We start from the raw sequence: 26,033 nt of genomic DNA, 5'->3' as shown, positions 1-26,033 counted from the left end.
TGGTGACTCTAAGTACGGTGTTAGATCCAACGGGCTAAGCCCTGAGAAAGTATTTGGCTTTTGGTACTTGGTAATTGGTAAATATGGTTCCCACTTTGATTTGGACTGACTCATGATTGTTGTTCCTCATTCCGATATTGTTGAGCAGGCTGTTGGTATTAAATGGTTGTTTTCATTGTTCGATTGTTGTTGTGATAATTCGTTATTCAGTCATTCATCTTTCGATACTATTTGTTGAGCCTCTGACTTCGTTAGTTTGTTGGTATTATTCGTTGAACCTTCGACCTTCCTTAATTTGACACCATTTCTTTGGAGCCCTTGTTATCGTTGATTTAATACGTATGCCACTTTGTATTATTACCCTTAGCATGCTTAACTACTCACTGAGCTCGTCAACTAACGGATTTATTCCATTTTTTTTTCAGGTTAGTGCATGGGGCATTGTAATGGACTCTGCGGCGTCGTCGGGACCTTCTGTTTGGACCTCTAAGACGTCTGCATTTTTATTTCTTTTCTATCGTCAAAAAGCTTCTGCATTTTTATTAGCTTTCGCACTTTTATTAATTGGCAGTTCGTTGTGGAATTTGGAGATTGGAAAATACGAGATATTGTGTCATTTGCTTAAGAAAAATATTGGTTTAAGTTGCAGATTTTGCTTTAATAAAATATCCAGTTTTTATTGATTGTGAGTTCTTAAAATATTATTTTTAATTAGGCTTCGTGTTCCATGATTATTACATGGTTCACGACCGGTCATGTTCTCGGATTTGGGGCGTGACAAGAGTGGTATCAGAGCTTAGGTTTCGATTTTTATACATGCATTTGGCATTGCATCATGTCTTAGAAGAGGTCCAGGTCCCAGAGTCCTATAGGCTTATGAGTCCATCTTCTATTTGTCTAATCTCGTATTTAGCTTATTGTTGATTATATTATATTTTCAAGGTTAGGGAATGGTTCGTCCACGTCCTAATACTAGGTCGACAAGTGGGGTTTAGAGGTTCGTGGTCGTGGTCGGGCCACTCTTACAATTCGTGGCCGTGGATAGGCCTCTCCTGCAGTGCATGGCCGTGGTCGCAACCCAATAGGCCATGGCCAAGGTAGTGTTGAGGCTGAAGTTTTTGATAATGCAGTTGAAACAGAAAACGATGCTAATCTAGCCGACCCCGCTATGAATCCAATTGATCCAATTACAAAAGTTATTGCAAATTCTGGTGCACCCACAGGTTCTATTGACCCAGTAGTTGCTGTTCAGGCCTTTTAAACTTTTATGGGATTACTAGTAAAAAAGCAAGTGCGATGCACGTGAAAGCTTGGCCAAGTAATATCATAGAATCTCCGTATTATTCACTTTGTTTGGTTCAACATTTTGAAAGTTATTTTTGATGTAATGAGTGGAGAGAGATAGAGAGAAAAATATATTAAGAAACGTGTAGAGAGAAAAATGAGATGAGATGAGAGTTGAATCAAATAAGGTAATTGTTTTCCTATTACCTTTTAGTCTAGACAATGAAAAATTTCTCACTCAACCTTGGTGTGAGAAGACACCTCTTTGATAGTGCCACAGGTGCAACGGTGTTGAGGTTTTCATATTTTTCTAATCTAATATTCTCTGTTTCCTATCCAATTAACCTTTTCATCTAACAATTGTCTGCTCCAATTAAATAAGATGCTAATGGAAAAACTTTTGAGCTATTATTCAGATTCGGAAATCTACCCAAGTAACAAACTGTGTGTAAGAAACTAATTAATTAACCCAATATAAAAACAGATTCAGGAGAAAGTAAGTAGATAGGCAAACTACTTAAACAACTAATTTAAGTAAGCAGATTCGAAGACGAATAACTCACAAATGCTGACACCAAAGAAACGAAGTAGATCGAGTCCGGCGAAGAATCATAATGTTTTTAAAGCAGATTTCGCCCTCGTCAAGGTGCTCCTGATTTTGGACGTCCGCTTCCTCGGATACAATGATCTTTACGCACGCAAACGCAGCACTTCGATTGCGTGCCCACAAACTAAAACTATGCAGAACTCTCTCCGACTCTATATGCAAAGTGTATGTGTGCTTTCTGGGTTTTGGATGCATGAAATGGCTAGATACAATGTGTTTACATAGGCAGACAAGTGACTGTCCGAACAGGTATGACTTGGTTCACAAAGGGTCACGCTTGAACAGTTGTACTGGTTCGGAAACCAACTGTTGCAATGGTTCAAAACTCGCATTGGTTTGGTTTGCTTCAGAAAAATGATGCAGAAACTAACTGTTGCAGTGGTTCAAAATTCGCATTGGTTCTGTTTGCTTCCGAAAAATCATGCATCGGTTCGGTTTTGGAAGAGAATTGCGGAGGAGGCAATCGTTCGAGTATTCAATTTCTTCCTAGGCTTAGTTTTTCATTAATAAGTTTTTGGGCTTATTGCAATCATGTCCAAGACAATGGAAAAATGAAATTGTAAAAAAAGATCTCTCCCTTCTTTTTTGTCCGGGTTTTTAATTAATATGAGAAATAAAACTGTACATTCGTGGTTAGAAACCGTTTATCAAACTATCAAACTATATGAAAACAAGTTAGAGGAAAAGAAACATACTTGGCCAATTTCAGGCGTCCGCTAATTAGCAATCGAGGCTAATATTGGTTATATATCCTTAAAGCAATTTCGTCTCCAAAACTGGTGCATGCACTTGGAATACTCGAACGATTGCCTCCCCGGGTTACTCAATTATCAACGATCAAAAGTAGCACGCCAATCTATCCGAGCGTTTTTACTGTCAGGAATCCGAAATGTGGTATGCGGTTGTGAGCAAAAAATGTGAATGAAAAGGTAAGGTAGAGCCTTTTTATAGATAAGAAAGTGACCATACGTAAGAAAGCAACTGTACAGAACGACCCGAAGGTTAATGGTGAACTGATGCCATTGGAACAAACACAACTAATTGCATAACATCTTCACCGTTGGAAGGAAATGAAATTAAACTTAACCGGTCTAAACCTTTTACATTGTTCCGTTTCCCATAGTATCTCCGGTGAGGTGCTCGCATCCTTTGGGAAGCTAGGGGTTCCGTTCAAGTCATTGTATTGGGTTGTATTGTGTTGTTTGGGGAAGAGGCGTAGGGTGGGGTAGGAATTAATTGAAAGTGCTAGGGGTATTTGTGGAAAGCAAAAAGTAGAAAACATCTTCATACATTTAAAAGAAGTAGTATAGATTTGTTGGGCATCAGGACCAAGTGGAACCGGTAACTGCATCAAGGTCTCTGATATTGGACAAAGGCAATACTTTTGATAGATTTCTGAAGACTAATCCAGTGCCTTTTATGGGGACTAATAAGCCATCGGATGCTGAGGCTTGGCTATTGCAAATGGAAAATATCTTTGATGTGTTGGGTTGTTCTGAGGCCCAAAAGGTATCTTTTGCTGCATATAAGCCGCAGGGGGGAGTTGAGCATTGGTGGCGGTCAGCAAAGCAACATTACAAAGATAAGCAGAATGAATTAGTATGCAGCAATTTCAAAAAGGATTTTGAGGAGAAGTACATTCCACCCGCAGTTAAAGACCAAATGCGGACTGAGTTTTTAGCTTTAAGGCAGGGAAATATGTCAGTGGCGGAGTATCAGCAGAAGTTCGATGAATTGTCTAGGTATGCAGGAGTTTTGGTGGAAAAAGAAACAGATAAGGTGTGGCATTTTCAAAGGGGGCTTCAGTTCGATATTCATGGGAGAGTTTCTTTACTTGACGTTAAGACACTACCTGAACTTGTGACTAAAGCATTGACAGCAGAGAATGATTTGAAAGAGGAGAAGATGAGTGAGGAGCGCCAGTTTAAAAGATCTAGAGAATGGTGGCAATTAGGACAAAGCAATAAGGGTAGTAACTCTAACAAGAGGACTTGTACGCCAGCGCAGTCAAATGGTGATAGGAGTGAGCAGATTGAGTGGTTATGCAATCGTTGTGGGAAATCTCATTATGGTTATAGTTGTGATGGCTCGCCTAAGTTATGTTACAATTGTGGACAACCTGGACATGTAGCTGCTCGTTGTAAGGGAAAAGAAGATGGAGGAAATGATATTGATGCGTCTGAGGGGCAAGGTGCAATTCATTTTATTGTATCTACTAAAAATATCATGGTTTAATTTAGTAGTACGTCGTGTTAATTTGTGGTTTAGCTACTTTATCTGAATTTCGAAGACGAAATTCTTTTTAAGGGGGGAATGATGTGACGTCCCACTTTTTCAGTAAAATAATAATAATAATAATATTTTTGACGCAAATAATTAAATCTTTCATTTTTCTTTTCAAACTTCTTGCTAAAAGAAAAAAAAATATGTTGGGCTGCTTATTTTTGGCATCAGTTACACGTATCGCTTAAAATCCCAAGTTTGGTTAAATTGGGAATGGGTCCCCGCAAGTAATTAGTTAACGTAAAGAATAATGTTGGGTTGATTGTGTAAATAGACAAGATAAGTTTTAAGTTTGAAAGTGGGCAGTTTATTAGGGTGAGGAAACGTCTGAGAAGTAGAGATATTTTATTCCTTGAAGAGGAGAGCGTGAAAGAGCAGCCGCAGTTGAGAGTTCATCGGTAGTTTCCGGACAGTGAATCATCAGGTAAGTTTAATGTTTTCATCGTCTTTTTTTTTCCTTGCTGGGTAATTAGGGGCTTTGATTTGGAAACAGTGGGATTTTGTTTGGCGTAGCGAGTAGGCGGAGGAGGGAGAATCGAGGGGCTGCAATGGTGTGGTGTGTGCGTGCATGTGTGGTGTTCTGTGTGTGTGTCGTGTGTGAATTAGGAAGGAGAAATTGGTGGTGGACAAATGGTGTGATACCGTTCCGTGGTTAGCCTTAACTATTTGAACAACAAACTTCTCTCTCATATTAACCATTCGAAAAACGGACATCTCTCTCTCATTATCAAGGTATAACCGTTCGAGTAACAGACTTCTCTATTGTATTTACCATTCGAGCGACGGACTTTCCTCTCGTAATAATCATTTGAAAAGCAAAATCTCTCTCGCATTATCAAGTCTTAACCATTCAAACAACAACCTTCTCTCTTGAACTAACTATTCGAACATTGTACTTCTCTCTTGCATTATAAATGCTTAACCGTTCGAGAACCGGACTTCTATATCGCCATTCGAATGACGGACTTCTCTCGAGTGTTAACAATTCAAACAATGGACTGAATTATGGGGAAGAAATTACCAAAGTCATCCATTTGAAATTAAAAGTTCGCGTAGGTAGGATACATTGGTAAGTTTCTGAAAAAAATGTGTATTGCTCTCTCTCTCTCTCTCTCTCTCTCTCTCATGGTGAATCTACGTTGAAGCTTTTCTTGCTTTTATGTTAAATATCAGGGTCAAAAGTTTGATGAATATTCATTGCACATAAGGCGTTTGATGAATTGCTCCTGCTGCCCTTCCATTTATACCACCTACTGATATTTGTGAGAAAAGTTCATGGAATATTCCAATTGGATGTTTGAAATTGGGAACATACAGAGCGGATATCCAACTTGGAAAAAAAGGGAACCAATCTAGCACAAATGAATCATGGTCAAATTCCAAACACCATTGTGATGAACAACCACGTACAGTTTATAAATGCGCAAGACATATAACAATAATGATAGAAACATATCATTATTAATAAGAAAAAACGAACGCCAAATAATTTGCCAAAATATTCTATTTGGACAGAATTAGGCTCCATTTGCCAAATAATGTAATACCTAACTACCGTTATTTGGTTGCATGAAAGTGAAGTTCAATATTTTTCAAGCAAAATATCTTACACTGGAAGGGTGAAAATATTTCCTCCTTTAAAATTGGTTTTGAGATTGGTGACTGATAGAATGTCAATGCACACACATATAAAAACTCAGTCATACCTATAGCGAAGTTCACAAACTCATTAACTAAATGCTCAATGTTAAAAAATACATAGCATTTACCAATTTTATCAAGGAAATATCTTTTACAGGGAATTCCCAGAGAATTTCACTATTTTGTATGGAATAAGGAGGACAAGTGTTGGGAAGAAAGAAAAGTAAAAGAGTTGTAAATGGACGTATCAATGGCGCTAATCCTCCAGAAGAAGAAAGATATTATTTGAGGCTTTTGTTTAACCATGTCAGAAGCCCCACATCTTTTGCTGATTTATTTATGTATAGAACGGTGTGCAATGTTCATCCTTCAAAGAAGCTGCTGAAAGAAGAGGATTGCTACAATCTGATGAATGGATTAGAAAGTTTACTTGAGACTGCCTCTTTCAAAATGCCATTAGCTTTACGACACCTCTTTGCAACAGTTTTAGTATATTGTGAACCTGCTGATGTGTGCAAGTTATGGGATCTGCTTCATGTCTCTGAAGATTTCACCAGACATGAAGCTATTAGTACTGAGGTCTGTTTGTTGAATACACTTTTAGAAGTGTCGATTACTTTTTGAAGGGGAGCATAAAGGATTATGACCCACCAAGCATGATGTCAAATATATGTGAAACCAAGTTTACTGGGGCGTTGTTTCTGGGTGTTATTTTCAGAAATCATGGTATGGTCTGCAGGCCCGAATTCTGTGGTGCACTGATGATTTATATAGGAGGGAAAAAGAGCCAAAAAGGCGTCTTTTAAAATGGCCAGCATGTGAGGAATAGGTCGGAGGGTGACAGAGTAGTTCAAGTTAAACAATGTTCTCTAGAATAGTTTTCTTTCTTTTATGAAATTAAAATTCATCCAGTTAAATCATTGTTAGCTTTTGCCCTTTCTCCCACCTTAGAAAACACACTTCAGATTCATTAGGCTTTTGCATCTTCAGTTTTAGGTAAACAAGGGGGTCGACCATGTGGCTCTTATTTCTGCTAATAACAATACATGCCACCGGAAAGTCTCCTATTTCTTGTTTGCCTCTGATGACCATGACTCACTGGGTTACAACACAAGCGGATGTTGTAGTCCTATGCAGTAAAGACAACTTTCATGCGCACTTTATGAAAATTAATTAGGCATTGGGGATGACAGTGCCAACAACTTTTGAGAGTATATAGTTTGACAAGGAGTGATGTAAATAAAGTAACATCCTACAATATTTCTGCTCTTTAAGTAAAGAGAGGAAATTATATGGTCTATGTAGTACAGATACGAACTCAGACACGAAGAGGGACACATAGATACAGGACACGTCAATTCTCAGAAAATGGAGACACAGATACGGTAATTTTTTCAAATAATGTTTTAGTTTGTTATGCAAAAGTATATTGTAACCACTAAATATTCAGGTTCCTATTGAATGCATTATCGACCGATGATGCATGCCTACCCACATGTTTCATGTTACACACCACGTGGCGCATCCGCATTTTCTCGATGTGTCCCGTGTCCACGGAGTGTCCGACTGGAACACGGCAATCTCTAAGAGTGTCGATGCTTCCTAGCGTATGGTTGAGTAGATTTTTCAAGTTTCCCAAGAAACCTTGAAACACAATGATAGTAGACTGCATATGTTATGTTATGGAGAATCCTTCTTTGTCTTAAGTTGCGTGAAGACAATACTTGTTAAACGCCCATGTGCAGGTGTTTACACATGGTTTTGAATATATTATGTTGGTAGTGACAATCTGACCTATTATTGTAAGGGATGATGACAAAGGAGCTTAAATGTAAGAATAAAGAGGAGCATAAATTTTATCATCTAATCTTGAAATTTTTTGATGGGCTTACATGATGCAGTGCACGCAGGTGTATTCGACAATTTTTCTCGAAGCACTTCAAGCGAGAGCCCATGTACTGGGTACTTGAAAGTTCTCCTACACTGGTAGAAGCAACAGATGCAACAACAGGCTCTTGAGACTCTTTTTCTCAGCTATTTTTTCATTTCAAAAAATTGAGGCATATGAGTTTTGCATTGATATCTAACTAGCTTTTTTTTTTTTTTATCAGATATCTTAGTTAATGTCAAGATAAATAACCAAATCTACAAACAGATAATTCTTGATTTGATGAACTGAATTCACATGCAAAGCACGTGCACCCTTACTAGTTATAACAAAAGATGGAAGGCCAAAATTGCAGAGACTATTATCTGCAATTCAAAACCTAACTGTAGAGAAACGATGCCAGATCCCTTTTAACAGCTGCTCCCCATGCCATCAAATCACCATCAGTAGATAGTAACATGATAATTGGTTGGTGACTGACTCACATGACTAAAAATAGCATATTTTCACCTTTTCTAATGTACACATTTTCGGAGTTCCATTTACATATTCCAATCACATCAGTTGAACAATATATCCTTCAAATAAACAAGAACACTGCTGTAGGTACCGACGGGTACCATACCGACGGGGTACCGACAACGGAAAGATTGGATCGAACACCTATATATATAGGATTAAGCTAATTTTTTGCGATGCTCACTTGGTTTCTTTTTCAAAATTATTGAATGGCTCTAATTCTTCGTGCGGGACTTGTAGTGGGCTTGCGTGGTCATTGGTACCCCTCAGTATGGGTACCCGTCAATCCCTTTAGCTTTTCTGAATAAACAATTCTTCTACAACGCCAAACACTTACACCAACACTTACACAAACCCCAAATGGAATCAAAGATTCAAAGAAATGAATGAAATTTCATTTAAGGGGATAAATTCCAAAGGATAAAGAGAGAAATTATGTCTCAGTAAAAATATTCAATATTCTTAATGATCAAAAAATTTCAAATGAAAGACCAACACGCCTATTTATAGACTCAAGACCCTAATAATACTAAGGACACTAAAAAGACATAAGTACCCTCAAAGCTACTCCATCACACTGCCCATTTGTTAATAAGTAGATATTTCAAATCATGATTACTTTGATTATTTATTTAGGAATCTTTAAAGTAGAGGTGTCAAATGGGCCGTGCCGGCACGACACGACACAAGCACGGCATGGGCATGGGGTAGCACGGCACGTCACAGGCACGGTATTGGCCTGGCACGGCACGACATAGCACGATTGTAGTGGATCCGGGGCACGGCACGGGCACGGACACGGTATTCGGTAAAAATATTTATTTTGTTTTTGTTAATAAAATTAAATAGGCTTTGGACCTTTGGTTTGCAAATTTAACATTACAATACAAGATAACAAGTAAAATTAAAAAAATTTATCAAAATATTTATGGTGCAAGAGTAATTTAATATGAAACCAAATGTTAGAGCAGACTAAAACGATATGACTTAAAACGGCACGGCCCGGCCCGATTCAACATGACACGATTAAGTAAATGAGCCGGCACATCTTGACCCGATTGAAAACGGCATGGCACGACATGATTTAAGAACACGGGCCGGCACGACACGACACGATTTAAGAAAACGGACCGGCACGACATGACACGATTGAAAATGGCACGACACGACACGATTTAAGAAAATGGGCCGGCACGACACGACATGATTGACAAATGGCACGGCACGGCACGACATGATTTAAGTAAACGGGCCGGCACGACACGACACGATTGACAAATAGCACGGCACGACACGACACGATTTAAGTAAATAAAGTAAACACGGCATGAAGCACGGTTAGCACGAAGTTAAATGGCCGGCACGGCCCATTTGACACCTCTACTTTAAAGTATGTTCTAGATGTGATTGGTGCAACTTTTTATGAGTTGGAATAAAAGCTTTAGCTGTTTGGTTCACAATAGCTTATTACTCCGTATAAAAGTAGAAATGTCTTGTTTGACCTTAATAATTTTTAGGGGCGCTGCTATTCGCAGCCATTTATTTTCTCCCATAGTTCACTACATTTCGGTAAATAGCTGTTGAAAACAAGATTATATTTCGGTAACTATATGTCGAAAATATGTTCAACTTTCGGTAAACTGCCGAACATACATTTTCGGTAAATAGCTGTTGAAAAAAATATTATATTTCGGTAATTGGATGCTGAAAATATATCTCAATTTCGGAAACTAACTGTCGAGTATAATTCAAAATTTTTAACGGACTATGAAAGAAAATAAAAAGTTGCGAATAACAGCGTCCTTTTTAATAGAAACATTCTTGAATTATGTGTTTTCCGTAATTATGTTTGCACAGCTCCAACTAAGCAAACAAAGCTATTGTGACAGCTTTACACGTTTAATTATGGAATAAATCCCATACATATGTGAAAGAAGAATGGTCGAAAAATAACAGATAAACAAGTCCGTAGCATTATTGATAATGTGCGTCCGAGAAATCTGGATTCGAACCACAGCTCAAAGGAAAAATTCAAACATGGCCTCTAGCTGTTTAACCTTTTGTATGACTTAAATAGTCGTATTGGGAAACGTGATTGCCGGGTCAGGTTGGAAAGTTGCAAATGCAATTCTACGCTTATACTTTCACATCTTTTCAAGTCTTTATCGTGTCCCCCCGCCAAATGACAGAATGTGGAAGATTGGATTCCCCATACACAGCTAGTAAAAGCTGTTTACAGAATGTCATAGAATTTCGGATTTGTTCGCTTCCGGATCTCATAAACTCCAATGTATGGTTTCTAATAATTTTTTTTTATTTATCTCTTTTCATTTAATATTTTTAAAAATCTCCCTAAAAACCCAAGCCAAATCGGATATCATTATGTATATAGGCTAGAACTAATGCCTTTTTCTCCTTATCTTGTTGGAGTTTTTTTTTAATTTTTTCTTATTCAAAGCTTTTGTGGATTGTTGATTCGTTTCGACAAGACTAATCAGAAAATCCAAATTTTATTACTTTTATTCAAATACTTTTGGAAATATCCAAAAATAAAGCCCCAAAAGCTAGCTTAATCTTGGATATATCTTAAAATATTTGGGTAACCGATTCCTCTAGTCAAGACGAATCAATAATCCACAAAAATTTGGTGCAAAACTAAAAAACGCAAAAAAAAAAAATTTCAATCAAGGACAAAATAAGAAAAAGTCCCAAAAAACTTAAAAGAACAAGGCTTAAAAGAAACTGACAATAATAATATATAAATAGTTCTATCTAAAAGGATTTCCTTGTGATTTGAAATGGGGTGATATCATGCGGTGTCAAGCTTTTCATATATTTCTGTCGGAAGGATCCATATTTTGTAACTATTTTCTCTAATTAATTTGACTCGAAAATAGCATCCACAGTGCTCACAATTAACCTCAAATGTGAAGCAAAAGACTGTATAAATACAAAAGTTTTTTTCACATGAACTTTTATTTAGTTGAAAGAAGTAAACATATATATCACTTCAAATATATACTCCTACCACCCTTATCCCTAGGGTTTTAGGGAACCTTAAAATTTTAGGGTTTAGGATTACCCTAGGGTTTAGGTTTAGGCGCTTTCATAGAGTCTTAGGGTTTAGGTTTAGGCACTTTTATAGGGGTTTTAGGGTGCACTTTCCTATCATAGGGTTTTAGCAGTTTAGACACTTTGATAGGGTACTCTAGAGATTTTTATAGGATACCTTAGAGTTTAGGCACTTCCATAGAGTGTCCTAGGGGTTAGGCACTTTCAGTGTTTAGGATTTTAAGCATTTTTCATAGGGTTTTAGTATTTTGTTAATTAGAGGAGATCTGGTAGAAATTATTTTTTATTTTTTTTAGAGCTAGAGCTAGAGCTAAAATGCCCCAGGTAGAAGCATGACCCTCTGCGGGAATATGCTAGCTCTTTTTTTTTTTGTCAAACGGAAATTCACTAGCTCATTCAATGTGCAATTGAGATACTAGTATATATTTCGTTTGTTTCTTTTGCAGACTTTGATCAGTAAATACCCTACAGGCTACAGCTAGCAAGAATCACAACATATGATATGATAGAGGTCCTTCCTTGTTTGCAACCAAAACAAGTGGGACCTAATTCAGTGGGAAAAGAATTTCATTTTACTATTCTTTTTGATTCCCGCGTTTCCTCAATGAGAGAGAGAGAGAGAGAGAGAGAGAGAGAGTTGATACATACTCTCTGAGTCTCTGTACTGGACGCCAAACTATCATTCTCGATTTAAATGAGAAAAACAAAAAGAAAGACCAAGACTTTTTGAATATTCCATATTCTACCCACACGTGCTTGTCGGGGTGAGAAATAATTTTGCCACTTTTTTTTTTTTGTTAACGGCACTTTTTTGCGAGTGTATTTTTGCACAAAAAATACACTTGTTGGGGAGTGGAGTTAACAAAAAAGGGAGTGGCAAAATCAGCAGCCTAAATATTTTGGGAAAATGACAGCCAATGACGTGTTTAGATAATTAATACCCGTCAATGACAAGCTAAGAATATTTGTTAATACTCAAAAAGTCCTTGGCGGGTATTAATTATCAAAACACGTCATTGGCCGTCATTTTTCTATTTTTTTGATATAATGAGTGGTAATAAGTCTAGAGAGATAAATAGAGAAAGTTATTGAGAAACGTGCAGACAGAAAAATGAGTTTCCTAAATATAGGGACCAAACAAAGGTGCCTCCGATATGGTTCCTAATTCTTGAACCAAACAAAGTGATTTTTGCTACTAAAAAGTGATTATTTCTCAAAATACTAGGGTAAAAGTAAAGAAAAAATTTTACTCTTCCGATTCACTCGTTGAGACAAATCAATAACCTACAAAAATTTGGCGTAAAATTAACAAATGCGAAAAAAATTTAAATAAGGACAAAATTCTCAAATTTAAATTAACTTCATAAGAAAGTAGCCTAATTCTAGATCTCGTGAATAGTAAGCATTATAGTTGGAAATGGTCTCAAACGAAAATTTAAGGAATCCATCTCAAACCAAATTATAAATGCGACATTAATATCAATCTATCTAACAACGGAGAGCGGTTTTGTAAAATAACTGTCTCACAACTGTCCTCCATGGTATAACGGAGGGCCGTGCTATAGAGTTTGGTAGTGGGGGGTATGAGTGTTTTTTTTCCCGAAAAACTGACACTATGGAAACAAAGGCACCAACCCTTGAAAACTCGTCTAATCCATTCATGTTAAAGTATGAGTTTTTTTTTTTGGGTTAGGTTAAAGTATGAGTTGTGTGCATGTAATATTCCGGAACTTTTAAATAATTAAAAATTTTGGAACATTATTTCAATTTTATTTTCTGTATTAATCTGTTTTAGTTATAATTAATTAATTAATTAATTAATTAATGAGCATTTAATTCATGTCATGCATGTTATTATTTCGCATAAATATTTTTGCAACCAACGAAATTTTTTCTCCATAAACCGAGACCGCGGTTAACCCCGGAATATTTTTGTTATGCTGCGATAATATTTTTAAATTTTTCTGAAATAGAAAATCGGATTGTCGAACACCACGGGGCACATTTCCGCATTGGCGAAAATAATTTCTTCCATTCTTTTTCACCCTACGCCAGTCAACACCATCTCTCACTCACCTCATCCTCCCCCACGCCCCTTAACTTGTAGAGACCCATATTTAATTTATTTAATTTTAATGTTTATAATTGAGAAAAATGGAAAATGTGATGTGTTTATATGATTTGGGGCTAAAGTGATGAAATTGATTTTAGAAGGGTGCTTATGCAATTTATAAATATATGAGTATATATAGGAGGGTGAGAGAGTAGAGAATAAAATTTCTCCTCTCCATCTCTCACGCCACACTCTCCCTCTACCGACTCTTTTCTCTATCTCGGCTCCCATCTCTCTCTCTTGCTCTCCCTCCAAATTTCATCCAAATAATCCAAAACCTACTCAAAATAGCCTTCATTCCTTCCCATATTGCAGCCCATATTTTGTTGGTTTGAGCTCGGTGGAGGCGTATTTGATCTGATTCCAAGGTTTGGGGCTAGGGTTTGGAGGATCCTTTGAAATTGTCCTTCAATCTTGAGGTAGGGTGTTCTAACTTACAATATATGTTTATGACTTGTTTCCTAGAGCTTGAATCTTGCCATTTGTTTGTTGTAGTTGTTGTTGAGATTGATGTTGTCGAGAAACCCATGAAAATCTGTAGAAAATCTGCTCGAACAGCTCTGGTATCGATACCATTTACGTTGGGTATCGATACCCTTGCATTACCAAACCCAGAAAACACACTAGTATTGATACCATTCTTCATGGGTATTGATACCCTTGCATCTAGAGCACTTCTTAACCCAATGGTATCGATACCAATTTTCAAGGTATCATCGATACATGTTGCTTAAGGACAGTTTTCACTATTTTGCTTCATACTTCATCGTTATGGTTTTTAATCACTTCCAACTTATTCAAATACCTCCTAAGTGACCCTTAACTTGATTATTTGTGTTTCATGACTTCATTGAACGCACACATAACTAAAAAGCTCGTTTGGACATGATTTCACAAGAATCACTTTATATATCAAAGTTGGGTTTGAATGATACGAATGTGACGGTAAAGAGGATTTTGGAACTTTACGGACACAACACGAACATTCAGGACTCATCGACGGGTGAGTGCCTGGCAGAGGACATCGGCGTCCTTTAACTGGCCCGGCAGGAGCTATATGCAAGTATTGGATACTTCAGGGCCTCCCAATGGGTAAGATGCCTGGCAGAGGACATTGAGGTCCTTTAATTGGCCCGGCAAAAGCTATATGCTCATATTTGATACTTCAGGACCTCCCAATGGGTAAGGTGTCTGGCAGAGGACATTGGGGTCCTTTAACTAGCCCGGCAGGAGCTTCGGCTCAAGACACATGTACGAGACACAAATTGACACGTGGTACTTTCAAAGGTTATTCATCGAGTTGTACAGTTGGTTCTGAAATTGAAGTATTGGATTAATGTCTGTAGTTATTATCCATTCTTCGAAGTTTGTTATCGTTGTTTATCTTAAGAGCATCCCTGCATTTCATTTACATAAATTGTTAGATTAGAGTTTCCTACTAGGCTAGTGTAGCTCAAACCTTACATCATTTTCAGGTACTAACTCAAGACAGTAGTTGCATGTTTGGAGTGCTTGGGCGTGGACATGGTTTTGAAAGCTAACTTGAAGAAGTTACTTCGCCATCTTTGTAAATCACTTTTTGGGTGTATTTATAACTTCATTTGATATTACTTTGATTTAAGGATATTGTAAACTTTAACTCTTGAACACTAGAAACTTTTGTTAGTTTTGGGGCCGTTGAGCCGATGATGTACTATTTGGAAAATCCTTGGACTTGGAAGTGTAATTATGGAAAAGAAAATGTTCAACTCTTTTGGGGTATTGTACGGATTATTGTGAGGTTTTATTATGAAAACTCTTTATATTTATGTTGAAAATCGAGGGTGTGACAACTTGGTATCAAAGCATAGGTTTAGAACACCTAGAGACCGTGGGGAGGCGTTTCGTCTCATGGGTTCAAAAAATGTCACGCCTTCTAACATAACTTGTGCATGCTTGTATGACTAACATTCATGTGACTACTTGGCATTTCATTTTCACTATCGTAGAGTGGTGTATAGTTGTTAACCTGTGTTGGGGAGTTAGGGGCTTTGACCTCATAGTAACAATGTTAAGATTAATAGTTTTCCTTTCTTATATCATGTAGTAAGATGCCTTCGAGGACACGTGATAGACGAGATGGGGCTGGAACCCGGGGTGGTCGTGGCCATGGGGTACCTCTTGAGGATGAGGTTAGTCAGCTTGGGTAGAACCCACATGGGAATCCAAGGGCTGGGGCCGGTCGGGGTGCAGGAATACCACCTAATTAGACTCAATTTGCTAGGGACCTCGTCGCAGCACTTACAGCTGCAAATCTTTTAAACCAAGCTCCTAGGGAGAACGTCGAGGATCGAGCCATGGTAGCAATGAAGGAGTTTAGCCATAGAAATGCTCTGGTGTTTGATGGGACTAATAGCGACCCTTTAGTAGCCAACCTCTGGCTAGCTCAAATCCATAAACTCTTTGGAGCTCTCAACATCATAGAAGACAATATCAGAGTAGGTATAGTGGTTGTTCAACTAGTTGGGGAGGCTGGCGAATGATGGGAATCCGTTCTGGAAAGTAGGAAAGATGCGAAGAGGGCGGCAAGGACCGCAGCTCAAGCAGACGAACCAGATGTTGAAAATTTGACATGGGCTGAGTTTAAGGCGCTCTTTGAGGATCAATACTTTCCAGAAACTTCACGTGAGAATCTAAGGGATCAATTTGAGAAACTGGAGCAGGGTAATATGACTGTATCAGAGTACGTGCAGAAGTTTTAGTCTTTGTCTTGTTTTGCTCCAGAGTTGGTAGTTGGTGGCGATGGAAGAGAGGAAGTGTCGACGATTTGAGAAGGGGCTGCATAGCACCGTGAGGAGAATGGTGATGGTCCAACGTAAGATGAAATTCTCTGAAGTTGTGGAATGTGCAAGGAGCATCAAAAAATCGAAGGAAGCTCAACGGAACGCGAGGGCTTGGGAACCAAGGCAACTAATGGGAAGTTTGAGTTCTTCTTCAGGCAGTTTTAGGAGTCAATGACGGAAGAGGCAGAGGGAACCATCTAACCAATCCAATTTTAAGGTGCCTACTTCTTCGGGAACTCGGGGTGCCTCATCTAAACCTTCGACCATGTGCTACAAGTGTAATCAACCCGGGCACATCCGTACTCAATGTTCGCGGCTTCTCAAGGTGAGTTATAATTGTGGTAAGACAGATCATCTTGCTTGAAGTTGCCCTCAAGGGGCGGGAGCGCATAGTGAGTCGGGTTTGGTGCAGTAGCCAGGGGTAGGGCGTGGTGTTGGTCAGCAGTCCTTCAGAGGTGCTCAGAGGCAACAGCAGCCTCATTTCCCTCAGACATCATCAGTTCAGAGTTTTGGGGTCGACTGGGGAGCGAGTTCGTCTGCACCTTCTCAAGGTTCTGGTCAAGGAGGAGGTTTTGTGCAGGGTCAAGGCACCCAGGGGCGTGTTTTTCAACATCAACACTAATGCTTTACATTTAGTTTCTTAGGCTCCAGAGGCATCTGTTGTGAGGGATACTTTTATTCTATTCAATTCTTTCGCTAGAGTACTCTTTGATTCTGGAGCATTGCATTCTTTCATTGCTGCATCATTTGTGTGTGCATTGGAGTTAGACACCGAGAATCTTAGTTCGCCTTTGATTGTCAAGACACCAATAGGGGGAAAGTCATCTTTAGGTCATATTTGTAAAGATTGTGAACTCATCGTTTGTGACCATTGCTTTGTCTTTGACTTTATCGTGCTGGATATGTCGGGGTTCGACCTCATTTTGGGAATGGATTGGTTATCTACATTCCACGCTACGATTGATTATTTCAATCATCGTATTCGAATATGTCCGCTTAAGGGTGTTTGTTTCGAATTCCATAGGGAGCGTCGAGAACCGTTAGAACCGTACCTATGCTGGTCTTGGGAAAAAGAGTCGGTTTACCTTATGTTGGCGAGTTTGATGTTAGATGAGGATGTGTCTACACGTGGGGAGTTACCCCTAGTGGTTCGCGAGTTTCATAATGTATTTTCGAAAGAGTTACCCGGTTTGCCTCCGAGAGGGAAATCGAGTTCACGATAGACTTGCTTCTAGGCACCGCTCCTATATCATTTCCCCTTTATCGTTTTGCACCCATCGAACTTAGAGAATTGAAAGTTCAACTGCAGGAGTTAGAAAATTTGGGGTTTATCCATCCTAGCACATCATCGTGGGGAGCACCAACTTTGTTTGCCCAAAAGAAGGATGGTTCACTTCATTTGTACATCGATTATCGTAAGCTCAACCGTGTGACCATTAAGAACAAGTATCCCATGCCGAGAATCGATGACTTATTTGATCAACTCCGAGGTGCCACTTGCATTTTCAAAATCGATTTGAAATCCGGTCATCACCAATTAAGGCTTCGTAGAGAGGATATTCCTAAAACTGCTGTCCGTACTTGCTATGGTCATTACGAATTCGTTGTGATGTCATTCGGTTTGACAAACGCTCCAGCTACTTTCATGGACCTAATGAATCGTATCTTTCGTGTGTACCTCGATCACTTTGTGGTTGTGTTATGTAGACACCCTAATTTAGCCTAACGATTATTTCAAGTCCCACCTTGGAGACTATCCCGATGATGAATGGATACAGTGATTGCTGATTGACTTCTCGTGAACCCATGTACTTATGGTGAGTACTTTTAGCCACTTAGAGGACCCAATCCAGAGCCATATAACCTTTCAGACAGAAATACATCATTCTAGGAAAATCTATCTTTCGGCCGTAACATCGAATCTCACGGCCTCAACATCATTTTTTCACCCGTGAAACTTGTTGCTTGAAAATCTCCCTGAGAGATTGATCTTTTAGCCGCCAGGTCTATCCTTCGCCCACTTAATTATTTCCTCAGCCGCTAGATCCTTTAACCAGCCGCCAGATCGTTTATTTTACAGATTCTGGAATGTTCTATCATACGTTTGATCCGATCCTCAAAACCCTAGCAGCATTTCTCTGATGCATTCGGGCTACGTAGCAGATCGCGTCTAGAGATCTTTTTACTCTAGAATTCCTTTTTGATTCAAGCCATTTGATTGGCCGGAGTGAGTCACCTTGCCTATATAAAGGGCCCTTAGGGTTCCGAAATTGAGATGTACATACACTTTCTCTAGCCACGAAACCCTGCAAATATACTCTCTCATATCCCCTCTATAAAAGCCATAACCTCCTGAAGGCAGCCGCGATCCAACGATCTAAATCCTGAAGTTCAAACCCTAACCCTAGGGTTTACAAGAAGCAAATCAGTCAATCTCCTTCAATCTAAAGCAATCAAGCCACTGAGGGATTAAGGTGGTAAGGCCCAGGGGCTTTTGGTTTGTTTTATTTTCAGTTTATGCATGCTAATCATAGCGATTTGATTCTCTGTTAATTATTTAGTCTGGTGTGAGGAAGAACATCGGCTGGATCTTCGATCCATCGACCGGTACATTGAACTAGGAGGATCTCTCGGCCGTGACATCCATTCACTAGCCGCGAGATCCATCTCCCTGGGACATCTTGTTTTATTCTGCTTATCATAATGCATGTTTCAATTACAGTTTTGGCTCACCATCAACTGTTTAAAGGCTAATTAATCAGTTTATGTGTTAGAATTACATAGAGCACGTATTAATCTTATGTCAAACAATTATGGGCCAGTTTTACGACTAGGCAAAGAGGGGTGCCTAACATCTTCCCCTTATTGTACTCTTGGCTCCCGTACCCGGAATCTCTAACTATTTTTCCTAGTTTTTATAAACTAGGTGGCTACTCTGTTTTGATGATAACTGTTATCATGTGGCGATGTTCCTAGTCATGGGAATATCCACGATTCTGGTTTACGAAACAAACAACAACGATCAATCTGTATGGCGATGCCTCGCTTCGGGAGGTGTCTACATATTCGTTGACGATATTCTTATCTATTCATTCACGGAGGAAGAACACCAAACTCATCTTGCCATCAATCTTGAACTCTTAAGGGCACACCGTTTATACGCCAAGCTTAGTAAGTGCGAGTTTTGGTTACCCGATGTTAAATTTTTGGGTCATGTGGTTTCGAAAGGTGGGGTGTCTGTTGATCCGGGGAAGATATAGTCCATTATGAATTGGCGACGGCCGAAGAACGTGTTTGAAATTCGAAGCTTCTTGGGGTTGGTCGGGTACTACTGTTGTTTTGTTCTCGACTTCTCTCGTCTAGTGGCACCGATGACTAGACTAACGCGTAAGGGGACCCGTTTCGTTTGGAGTGACTCAAGTGAGGCGGCTTTTAAGGAATTGAAGAGGAGGTTGACTACCGCACCAGTTTTGATCATACTTGAACGTGGAGATGGCTATTCCATATATTGCGACGCGTCAAAGGAGGGATTGGGATGCGTGTTGATGCAAGCAGGACGAGTAGTAGCGTATGGATCGAGACAATTAAAAACTCATGAACGAAACTATCCTACCCATGATTTGGAACTCGCGGCCGTTGTTTTTGCTTTAAAAAGTTGGCGTTACTATCTCTGTGGTGAGAAATTTGAAGTCTTTTCCAGTCATAAGAGCCTAAAGTATCTCTTTTCTCAAAAGGAACTTAACTTGCGTCAACGTTGTTGGATGGAACACTTAGAAGATTATGACTTTGAATTGCATTATCATCCGGGTAAGGCGAACGTTGTGGCAGACGCGTTGAGTAGAAAACCAACACACTTAGCGAGCCTAGCCATACATGAGTGGAAGATGATGAACGATTTAGACTCCGTTCCGGTTTCTATAAAAAGGAACTTTTAGAAAATGAAGGTAATTTCAAGCTAAAAAATTATGTGTTTATACAAATAATTTTCTTACCAATATGGATCTTGTTTGATAAATCTCATTGAGATCCGGTGCAAAAAAAATTAAAAAAATTATTTTTCATTTTCATTATATTTGAGCTTGAAATTACTTTCTTTTTAAAAAGGAAAGTTTAAAAAGAAAGCGGAACGGCACCTTAGGTTGTTATGCTTCACACTTTGAGGAACTTCGCGAAAGGGTTACATTGTGCAATCTCACTGTTCAATCGACCTTATCAGCATGAGTAGTGAAGCTCAACAAAATGATGGAGAAGAGGAGGAATTTTGTACCAAATTCCTTAGAGGGAATGCCTGAGATGGGTGGATGCACTACAAGAAAAAACACTTTTGCCGACCAAAATAATAGTCGCCGAATGGCTGTTTTTGGTCGCCAAAAGGTTTCCGCGACTAAAAATTTTGGTCGCCAGTTTGGTCGGCGACACTTGGTTTGGGAAAGTTATTGCAACCAAACTTTGTCGCCATATCTAATTAATTAGAATTCTTTCGAAAACAATATTACATATGGCGACAAAACTTTTAGTCGCCGAATGTTCATGCCAAAATAAATGAGATTAGAAAATCTAGTACCACGAGGCACCACCTTCAACTACCACCTTGCGTCCTCATCTTTGCCCCTTTGGAATAATCCGTGCATTGCATTCCCCAAGTTTCGAACCCTAGACGTCTAGCACTCTAATTGGGCGCACAACCACTGGGCTATGCGGCAACTTGTGCTTTATTACTGAAAACAAAATATATATTATGTATGAACCTTTTGTTTGGCGATTAAAAATTATAGATATAAAATAAAATAAACTATGTTTATTATTAATACATAGTGAGATTAAAAAAAAATTAAATGTGCTAATTTTTAGTTCGTTTGAACCGGTGCAAAGTATTTTTCTGTTCATTTCATCTTAAAAGGTCATTGTTAATTAATTATCTCTAAAAATTATCATAATTAAAGTATATATGTGCTCTTCGCTTGATTTTATGGCTCTCTTAGAGCTCTCATTTGCGAGTCCTAGAGTCAAAAATTTAATTATGACCCCTTAGGATAAAATAATTAAAAAAATAAGATCTTCGCATCGGTTCAAACGGATTGAGAATTGGTGCAATTAATTTTTTAACCATATTTTTTATTTCAAAATATCTCATAATTAAGTATTTACTTTTTATTTGGTTCTACTAATGAGAAGTCTTATAGCAAAAAATTAATTATGACATTTTAGGATAAAATAATCAGAAAAATAAAATTTTAGCACCAATTTAAACTGATTGAAAATTGAACAACCTTTGTTCATTTTACATTTTATTTTTGTTTCAGTTTTGTTTTCTAATCATTTCCCTATTTCCCTTTCCAAATTATTACCATATTTCTCCAATTATTACTTTGACATCTCTCTATCTCTTTCTACTCATTACTCCTCTCTCCAATCATTACCCTATTTCTCTTTCCACACATTACCGAAATTAAAATACCAAAAAATGCGAAACGAACAACTCCTTATTTTTTAATATATATTAGAGAGAATAAAAATATTTCATTCTCACTAAAACTGGTGGAGAGTGCCACATCAGCTAACACACTAAGCTATATATAGGAGGATAGATTGTGAAGCTTAGGACATGAACCAAGAAAATTTAGTGATTGCCTTTTAATAATATAACATCTACAAAATGTATGGATCAGACAAAAATAACATGTCGTTTAATGGCCCATAATCGAAGTTTTATTACAATGTACTACATTTACAACATTTAATATATGTCAAATATTTGGCTACCAAACATGCAATAGACTTGATATTTTGTAGGGATCATCTAGTCAATAACATCTACAAAATGCACGACCGAATGAAAATAACATGTCATTTATGGCCCACAATCAGAGGTTTATCAAAAAAGTGTGCTACCTTTTTATTGAATTTAATATGATTGTCGATTATGCGACTATAGCCATCTGATCAGCTCCATATTTCGCATGACTGATATGCTTGGTGGATACTACAAAGTGAACGATTCCGATCATGTAGTTTATGTTATGATTATATATAGCTACCGTACATTCACTTACAACACCAATACAAATTTAGTTTTATAGTATTATATGTTTTGCAACAAGTGAATGTATGGTACCTATATAATCATAAAACAAATTTCATCATCGGAACCGTTCATTTTGTAGTGTCTACCGAGTATACTAGTCATGAAAAATATGGAGTTGATCAGATAGCTATAGCATCATGATCGTCAATCATTATATGCAGTAAAAGATAGTGCCCTTTGATAAACCTTTGATTATGGGCCCATAAATGACATGTTATTTTCATTTTATCCGTACATTTTGTAGATGTTATTTAATTAGATGATCCCTACAAAATATCAAGTTCAACGCATGTTGATAGCCAAATATTTGACATTCATTAATTAAATGCTGCAAATGTAGTACACTCTAGTAAAACTTTGATTATGGGTCCTGAACGGCATGTTATTTTCATTCGATCCATACATTTCGTAGATTTTATTGATTATATGATTCCTACAAAACATCAAGTTCATCACATGTTGGTATAGCAACAATCGAACGAAAAAACTATGTATGATGATATAAAATACGTAAGTTTATTATGATATAATATATAATTTTTCTCTTTTCCGACTAATATTTTTGTCGGCAATTGATCGTTTTCGGCGACCAAAACTCTTTGGTAGCAGAATGGTAGCTTTCATCGACTAAACATTTTGTCACCTATTGTTTTTCTTTACCGACAAATTGTTTGGCCGCCAATTGTTCGTTTTCGGTGACCAATGGCATTTGGTAGCCAAATGGTAGCCTTTCACCGACTAATTATGTTTTTGTCGCCAAAGGTCCCCAACAATCGGCGACAATAAATAATTTAGTCACCAAATGTCTACAATTGGCGACGAAAAATATTTTGTCGCCAAAAGTTGTGAATTGGCGACAAAAAGTGGTTTGGTCTCCAAAAGTTGGTCGCCAAATGTGTTTTTTCTTGTAGTGATAATTCACGCCGACCAAAGTTTACATTATCAAGGGAAGTTATTCGTACCCGTTTCGTGTTGGGAAGAAATCCTACGAGAGTTTCACCATTCACCGTTGGCCGTTCATCCGGGAGGAACGAAAATGTATCACGACTTGCATAGGCAATTTTGGTGGCCTGGGATTAAGAAAGATGTTGTGATCTTTGTCCAAGTGTCAACATGTCAACAAGTAAAAGCCGAACATCAACGACCCGCGGGAGAACTACAACCGTTACCGGTGGCCGAGTGGAAATGGAAAAATGTGATGATGGATTTTGTTACAGGTTTGCCGAGATCTCCGAGGGGACATGATGCCATTTGGGTTATCGTGGACCGTTTGACCAAGATCGCTCACTTTCTACCGATCCATGTTATCGATTCTGTGGAATCGCTTAGTCGTTTGTATATTCGGGAGTTTATTCGACTTCATGGGATTCCCGCATCTATTATGTCTGACCGAGATCCGAGATTTACCGCACATTTTTGGCAAAGTTTGCAGGCCGCTTTGGGCACAAACCTTTTGTTTAGCACTGCCTATCACCCACAAACCGATGGTCAGTCCGAGCGAACAATTCATATTTTGGAGGATATGCTTCGGGCTTGTGTTATGGATTTTCGAGGTAATTGGAAAGACCACCTACTGTTAGTCGAATTCGCGTACAACAATAGCTATCAATCGAGTATCAAGATGGCGCCGTATGAAGCCTTGTATGGGAGACCGTGTCGATTACCCGTGTGTTGGACCGAATTGGGAGAGGCTACGTTAGTGGTGCCGGACATGATTAAAGAAACTACCGAGAGTATGAGATTGATTCGCCAAGGACTTTTAGAGGCTCAAAGGAGAACAACCGAACAAGTCAAGATAATTTGCCAAAGATTACAAACCGCTCAGAGTCGACAAAAGAGTTATGCTGACCGTCGTCGTCGCCCATTATCATTCGAAGTGGGAGATCACGTGTTTTTGAAAGTATCGCCACGTCGAGGCTTTTCATGTTTCGGGAAGAAGGGAAAGCTTTCACCACGTTATATTGGTCCGTTCGACATTATCGAGAAAATCGAAGAGGTTGCATACCGTTTGGCTTTGCCGCCGAGATTATCGAATGTGCACGATGTGTTTCATGTATCTATGTTGAGGAAATACGAACCAGATTTGTCTCATGTGTTAGAATGATCTGAACTCGAATTGGAAGTTGATGCATCTTATGAGGAAGAGCCGATACGTATCCTGGATACCTGGATATGCGTGATCAAGTATTGAGGGGTAAGACGATACAACTAGTGTGAGTATTGTGGAAAAGCCAGGATAGCGAGGAGTCAACATGAGAACGAGAAGACGAGGTTAGGGAGAAGTATCTGCACCAATTTTTGGAATGAATCGATGTAAGTGCTTAATATCGAAATTTCATACTAATCGACTGGTTGCATATTGATAAGAATCATGATAGTTATATGCATGTGTGATGTACATGTTAGCTAGACATGGTATGAAAAATTTCGAGCACGAAATTTCTTTAAGAAGGGTAGAATGTAGAGACTCGTATTTAATTTATTTAATTTTAATGTTTATAATTGAGAAAAATGGAAAATGTGATGTGTTTATGTGATTTAGGGCTAAGTGATGAAATTGATTTTAGAAGGGTGCTAATGCGGTTTATAAATATATGAGTATATATAGAAGGGTGCGAGAGTAGAGAATAAAATTTCTCCTCTCCATCTCTCATGCCTCACTCTCCCTCTCCCGACTCTTTTCTCTCTCTCGGCTCCCATCTCTCTCTCTTGCTCTCCCTCCAAATCTCACCAAAATAATCAAAAACTTATTCAAAACAGCCTTCAATCCTTCATTCCTTTGCATATTGCAGCCCGTATTTTGTTGATTTGAGCTCGGTGGAGGCGTATTCCATCCGATTCCAAGGTTTGGAGCTAGGGCTTGGAGGATCCTTTGAAATTGTCCTTCAATCTTGAGGTAGGGTGTTCTAACTTACAATATATGTTTATGACTTGTTTCCTAGAGCTTGAACCTTGCCATTTGTTGTTGTACTTGTTGTTGAGATTGATGTTGTCAAGAAATCTATGAAAATCTGCAGAAAATCTGCTCGAACAGCCCTGGTATCGATACCATTTATCTTGGGTATTGATACCCTTGCATTACCAAACCCAGAAAACACACTGGTATCGATATCATTCTTCATGGGTATCGATACCCTTGCGTCTAGAGCACTTCTTAACCCAATAGTATCGATACCATTTTTCAAGGTATCGATACCTGTTGCTTAAGGACAGTTTTCACTATTTTGCTTCATACTTCACCGTTTTGGTTTCTAATCACTTCCAACCGATTCAAATACATCCTGAGTGACCCTTAACTTGATTACTCGTGTCTCATGACTTCATTGAATGCACACATAACTAAAAAGCTTGTTTGGACATGATTTCACAAGAATCACTTTATGTATCAAAGTTGGGTTTGAATGATACGAACGAGACGGTAAAGAGGATTTTGGAACTTTACGGACACAACGCGAACATTTAGGACTCATCGACGGGTGTGTGACTGGCAGCGGACATCGGGTTCCTTTAATTGGCCCGGTAGGAGTTATGTGCTCGTATTGGATACTTCAGGACCTCCTAATGGGTAAGATGCCTGATAGAAGACATCGGGGTCTTTTAATTGGCTCGATAGGAGCTATAGGCTCGTATTTGATACTTCAGGACCTCCCAAAGGGTAAGATGCCTGGCAGAGAACATTGGGTTCCTTTAATTGGCCTAGCAGGAGCTTCGGCTCAAGA

This window comes from Rhododendron vialii, chromosome 2a (genome assembly GCF_030253575.1).
Source record: "Rhododendron vialii isolate Sample 1 chromosome 2a, ASM3025357v1".
Classification (NCBI taxonomy): domain Eukaryota; kingdom Viridiplantae; phylum Streptophyta; class Magnoliopsida; order Ericales; family Ericaceae; genus Rhododendron; species Rhododendron vialii.
Note: the sequence above shows the minus strand (reverse complement) of the source record.